This window comes from Oryx dammah, unplaced genomic scaffold, assembly GCF_014754425.2.
Source record: "Oryx dammah isolate SB20612 unplaced genomic scaffold, SCBI_Odam_1.1 HiC_scaffold_23, whole genome shotgun sequence".
In the NCBI taxonomy this organism is placed as follows: domain Eukaryota; kingdom Metazoa; phylum Chordata; class Mammalia; order Artiodactyla; family Bovidae; genus Oryx; species Oryx dammah.
This window is the reverse complement of record NW_024070207.1, coordinates 60,570,737-60,576,395: the sequence shown is the minus strand read 5'-3', so window position 1 is coordinate 60,576,395 and position 5,659 is coordinate 60,570,737. Positions and strand designations below refer to the sequence as shown.

Below are 5,659 nucleotides of genomic sequence, written 5' to 3'. Positions count from 1 at the left end.
AAAGCAGCCATAGATAATGTGCAAAGAAATGAAGTGGCTGTGTTAAAATAAGATTTTGTTTACAAATATTGTGTTGACTATAGATTGGCAAGTCCTGCAGTATAGGTGATGATAAGTTTTCTCTGATGCATTTCTATTCATTTCCACAGCTACAATGGGTAGAAATGCTGAACAATGAAAATGAGTCCTATTTCACACCATTCAGAAAAATTAACTTGAAATGGGTTTAAAGACTTGAACATTAGACATGATGCCATAAAACTTCTAGAGGAAAATCCAAGGAAATTCCTTGACATTGGTCATGGCCATGATTTCTTAGATATGACACCAAAAGCACAAACATCAAAAATCAACCAGTGGGACTGCATCAAACATAAAAGCTTCTGCATAGCAAAAGAAACAGTCAATGAGATAAAAAGGCAACTTGCAGAATGGAAGAAAAATTTGCTAAACCATCTATCAAATAAGGGGTTAATATTCAAAAAAGAACTCGTAACACTCAATAACAACAACTAACAGTCTAATTAAAAGTTAATGGATGAAATAAATATATATCCTTCCAAATATGATATTCAAATGGCTAACAAATGAATGAAAAGATTCTCAACATCACTAATCATCAGAGTAATGCAAATCAAAACCACAATGAGATATCACCTCTTACCTGTTAGAATGGTTATCATCAAGAAGACAAGGGGGCTTCCCTGGTTGCTCAGTACTAAAGAATCCGCATGCAAATGCAGGAGACACACGTTCAGTCCCTGGTTCAGGAAGCTCCCACATGTCACAGAACAACTAAACCTGTGCACCACAATTATTGAGCTTGTGCTCTAAAGCCCTGGAGTTACAACTACTGAGCCCACACACCACAATGACTGAAGCCCATGCAGCGTAGAACTCATGCTCTGCAACAAGAGAAACCACCACAGTGAGAAGCCTGTGGAGCACAACTGGAAAATAACCCCCACTATCCACAACTAGAGAAAACCTGCACAACAATGAACACCTAGCATAGCCAAAAATAAATAAATAAAATCTTTAAAAAAAAAAAAAAAAAGAAGAAGACAAGAGAAGGACTTCCCTAATAGTCCAGTTAGACCAAGAGGGTTAGACTCCCCTCTTCTACTGCAGGGGGTACAGCTCGATCCCTGGTTGGGGACTTGGAAGCCGTGTGGCACAGCCAAAAAAAAAAAAAAAAAAAAGAGCGAGTCCTCAAAATTTTAAAAGTTCATCTACCATATGATCTAGCAATTCCATTTTTGGGTAAAGATCAACCCAAATATCCAAGAATGTATTACTTTATCCAGACCCTATGGACTGTAGCCTATCAGGCTCCTCCATCCATGGGATTTTCCAGGCAAGTGTACTGGATTGGATTGCCATTTCCTTCTCCAGGGGATCTTCCCTACCCAGGAATCGAACCTGGGTCTCCTGCATTGCAGGCAGACGCTTTACCATCTAAGCCACCACGGAAGCCCAATTTACCCATAATGTGAACTAATTATGCAGCCATTAATATTACAACATAGATTTAATGTCATGTCTAATGTTCATAAATAATAAATTAACAAGTGGAAAAGCACGTCATGAAAAAGGTGATTTCATTTTTGTAAAAAATATGCCTACATAGAAAAAAGACTAGAAGAACACAACAAAAAAATACATTTTGAAATAATGTATTTATAAGAATTTTTATTTGTTTTGTGTTTTACTGTTTCCCATATTTCAAACAATGAATATTTGCTTATTTTATAATGTGAAATATTATTTTAAAGGAACCTTTATTTTTCTTTCCTAATTCTGGCAGCAATTCATCTCTGCTGTAAAACATTTGGAAAAGCTAGCAAGTTCTAAAAAAGAAATAAAGCCTCTATAATACCACTACTACTAAGAGACTGCTTTGCACATTGTATTTATATATCAGAATGATTTTACCAACAGGTAGTGGAAAACTTGACTCAAAGAAGCATAAACAATAAGGATATTTTTATCTTAATAAGGATACTAGAGATAGGAAGAGATTCAGAGTTGGTTGATTCAACAGCTCTAAGATACCATTAGGTTGTTAATTTTGCAGGGGCGGGGGGTTCTCAAATCTGTTCTCCACAGCATCCTAAAGCAATTTCCTCCTATGTTTATATGATACTTGCCAGTAGCAACCTGGGTTACAGGCTTCATTTTTCTCATCCAGGGACTTCTGCTGGAAGTCTCTGTTCTAAAACAGAAGATCCAATATAAGGGATATTTCATTGTGGTTTTAAATATACTTATATATCAGTTCAGTTCAGTTCAGTCACCCAGTTGTGCCCAACTCTTTGTGACCCCATGGACTGTAGCACACCAGGCTTCCCTGTCCATCACCAACTCCCAGAGTTTACTCATACTCATGTCCATTAAGACGGTGATGTCATCCAACCATCTCATCCTCTGTCTTCCCCTTCTCCTCCTGTCTTCAATCTTTCCCAGCATCAGGGTCTTTTCAAATGAGTCAGCCCTTCACATCAGGTGGCAAAAGTATTGGCGCCTCAGCTTCAACATCAGTCCTTCCAATGAATATTCAGGACTGATTTCCTTTAGGATGGACTGGTTGGATCTCCTTGCTGGCAAAATAATATCTCTGCTTTTTAATATGCTCTCTAGGTTGATCATAACTTTCCTTCCAAGGAGTAAGCATCTCTTAACTTCATGGCAGCAATCATGTATATATTTATATATACATACTGATAATTTTTCAGCCAGAATGATTTTCTCTCAATAAAGGATTGACACCCAAGAAAGTCAGGCCTGTTATTGAAGAAAAATAGACAATTAAATTTTTATGGTACTAGAACTAAAAGTTTTTAACTACTAGAAGCAACCGCAGACACAACCTTCTCAGGAGAATCACTAGGAACCAGGTTATTTGCCACCTTTGTGATTTCAGGAAGGGACAAAAACAGAACAGGTCTGTGTTTGGTTAAAGCTCATAGATACAGTTCAGTCTCTCAGTCATGTCTGACTTTGCAACCCCATGGACTGCATCAGGCAAGGCTTCCCTGTCCTTCATCATCTCCTGGAGCTTGCTCAAACTCATGTACATGAGTTGGTGATGCCATCCAACCACCTCATCCTCTGTCGTCCCCTTCTCCTTCTGCCTTTAATCTTCCCCAGCATTAGGGTCTTTTCCAATGACTCAGCTATTTGGATCAGGTGGCCAAAGTATCGGAGCTTCAGTTTCAGCATCAGCCCTTCCAATGAATATTCAGGGTTATTTTCCTTTAGGATTGACTGGGTTGATATTCTTTATTACTACTATTATTACACAAAGTTTTTTTTTATTTTTAATATAAATTTATTTATTTTAATTTGAGGTTAGTTACTTTACAATATTGTATTGGTTTTGCCATACATCAACATGAACCCACCACAGGTGTACACATGTTCCCCATTCTGAACCCCCTCCCCCACCTCCCTCCCCATACCATCCCTCTGGGTCATCTCAGTGTACCATCCCCAAGCATCTTGTATCCTGCATTGAACCTGAACTGGGGATTCGTTTAATATTTGAGATTATACAGGTTTCAATGCCATTCTCCCAAATCATCCCACCCTCTCTTTCTCCCATAGAGTCCAACAGACTGTTCTATACATCTGTGTCTCTTTTTCTGTCTTGCATACAGAGTAATCATTACCATCTTTCTAAATTCCATATATATGTGTTAGTATACTGTATTGGTGTTTTTCTATATATAGAAAACTATAAAACACTGGTGAAAGAAATCAAAGATGACACTCATAGATGGAGAAATATACTATGTTTATGGATTGGAAAAATCAATATAGTGAAAATGAGTATACTACTGAAAGTAATCTATAGATTCAATGCAATCCCTATCAAGCTATCAATGGTATTTTTCACAGAGCTAGAACAAATAATTTCACGATTTGTATGGAAATACAAAAAACCTCGAATAGCCAAAGCAATCTTGAGAAAGAAGAATGGAACTGGAGGAATCAACCTGCCTGACTTCAGGCTCTACTACAAAGCCACAGTCATCAAGACAGTATGGTACTGGCACAAAGACAGAAATATAGATCAATGGAACAAAATAGAAAGCCCAGAGATAAATCCATGCACCTATGGACACCTTATCTTTGACAAAGGAGGCAAGAATATACAATGGAGAAAAAAAATCTCTTTAACAAGTGGTGCTGGGAAAACTGGTCAACCATTTGTAAAAGAATGAAACCAGAACATTTTCTAACACCATACACAAAAATAAACTCAAAATGGATTAAAGATCTAAATGTAAAACCAGAAACTATAAAACTCCTAGAGGAGAACATAGGAAAAACACTCTCCAACATAAATCACTGCAGGATCCTCTATGACCCACCTCATAGAATATTGGAAGTAAAAGCAAAAATAAACAAGTGGGACCTAATTAAAATTAAAGGCTTCTGAACAACAAAGTAAACTATAAGCAAGGTGAAAAGAGAGCCTTCAGGATGGGAGAAAATAATAGCAAATGAAGCAACTGACAAACAACTAATCTCAAAAATAAACAAGCAATTTCTGAAGCTCAATTCCATAAAAATAAACGACCCAATCAAAAAATGGGCCAAAGAACTACACAGACATTTCTCCAAAGAAGACATACAGATGGCTAACAAACACATGAAAAGATGCTCAACATCACTTATTATCAGAGAAATGCAAATCAAACCACAGTAGGGTGCCATTTCATGCTAGTCAGAATGGCTGCTATCCAAAAGTCTACAAGAAATAAATGCTGGAGAGGGTGTGGAGAAAAGGGAACCCTCTTACACTGTTGGTGGGAATGCAAACTAGTACAGTCACTATGGAGAACAATGTGGAGATTCCTTAAGAAACTGGAAATAGAACTGCATTATGACCCAGTAATCCCACTACTGGGCATACACACCAAGGATACCAGAATTGAAAGAAACACGTGTACCTCAATGTTCATCACAGCACTGTTTATAATAGCCAGGACATGGAAGCAACCTAGATGTCCATCAGCAGATGAATGGATAAGAAAGCCGTGGTAGATATACACAATGGAGTATTACTCAGCCGTTAAAAAGAATACATTTGAATTTTAAATTTTATTTTTAATAGGATAATTACTTACAATATTATGATGGTTTCTGACATACATCAGCCATACATATACATATGTCGCCTCCCTCTAAAACCTTCCTCCCATCTCCCTCCCCATCCCATCCCTCTAGGTTATCACAGAGCACCAACTTTGGGTTCCCTGTGTCACACAGCAAATTCTCACTGGGTCTCTACTTTGCATGTGGTAGTGTATATGTTTCAGTGCTACTCTCTCAAACCATCCCACTTTCTCTCTCACCCACTGGGTCCAAAAGTCTGTTCTTTATGTCTGTATCTCTGGTGCTGTCATGCAGATAGGTTTATCATTACCATCTTTCTTGATTCCATATATATGTGTTTCTATACAGTATTTGTCTTTCTCTTCCTGACTTACCTCACTTTGTATAATAGGCTCTAGGTTCATCCACTTCATCAGAACTGACTCAAATGCATTCTTTTTTAGCTGAGTAATATTCTTTTGTGTATATGTACCACAATTTCTTTATCCATTCATCTCTTGTTGGATATCTATGTTGCTTCCATTTCCTAGCTATT

The 5,659-nt window shown here is 37.5% G+C and overlaps 1 non-coding gene across 1 annotated transcript; it reads right to left on the bottom strand.

Moving 5' to 3' along the window:
- Positions 1 to 1,401: 1,401 nt before the first annotated feature.
- Positions 1,402 to 1,473, bottom strand: TRNAC-GCA. The gene has a single exon. It is a non-coding gene; the product is annotated as a tRNA-Cys (tRNA).
- Between the last annotated feature and the right edge of the window lie 4,186 nt (positions 1,474 to 5,659).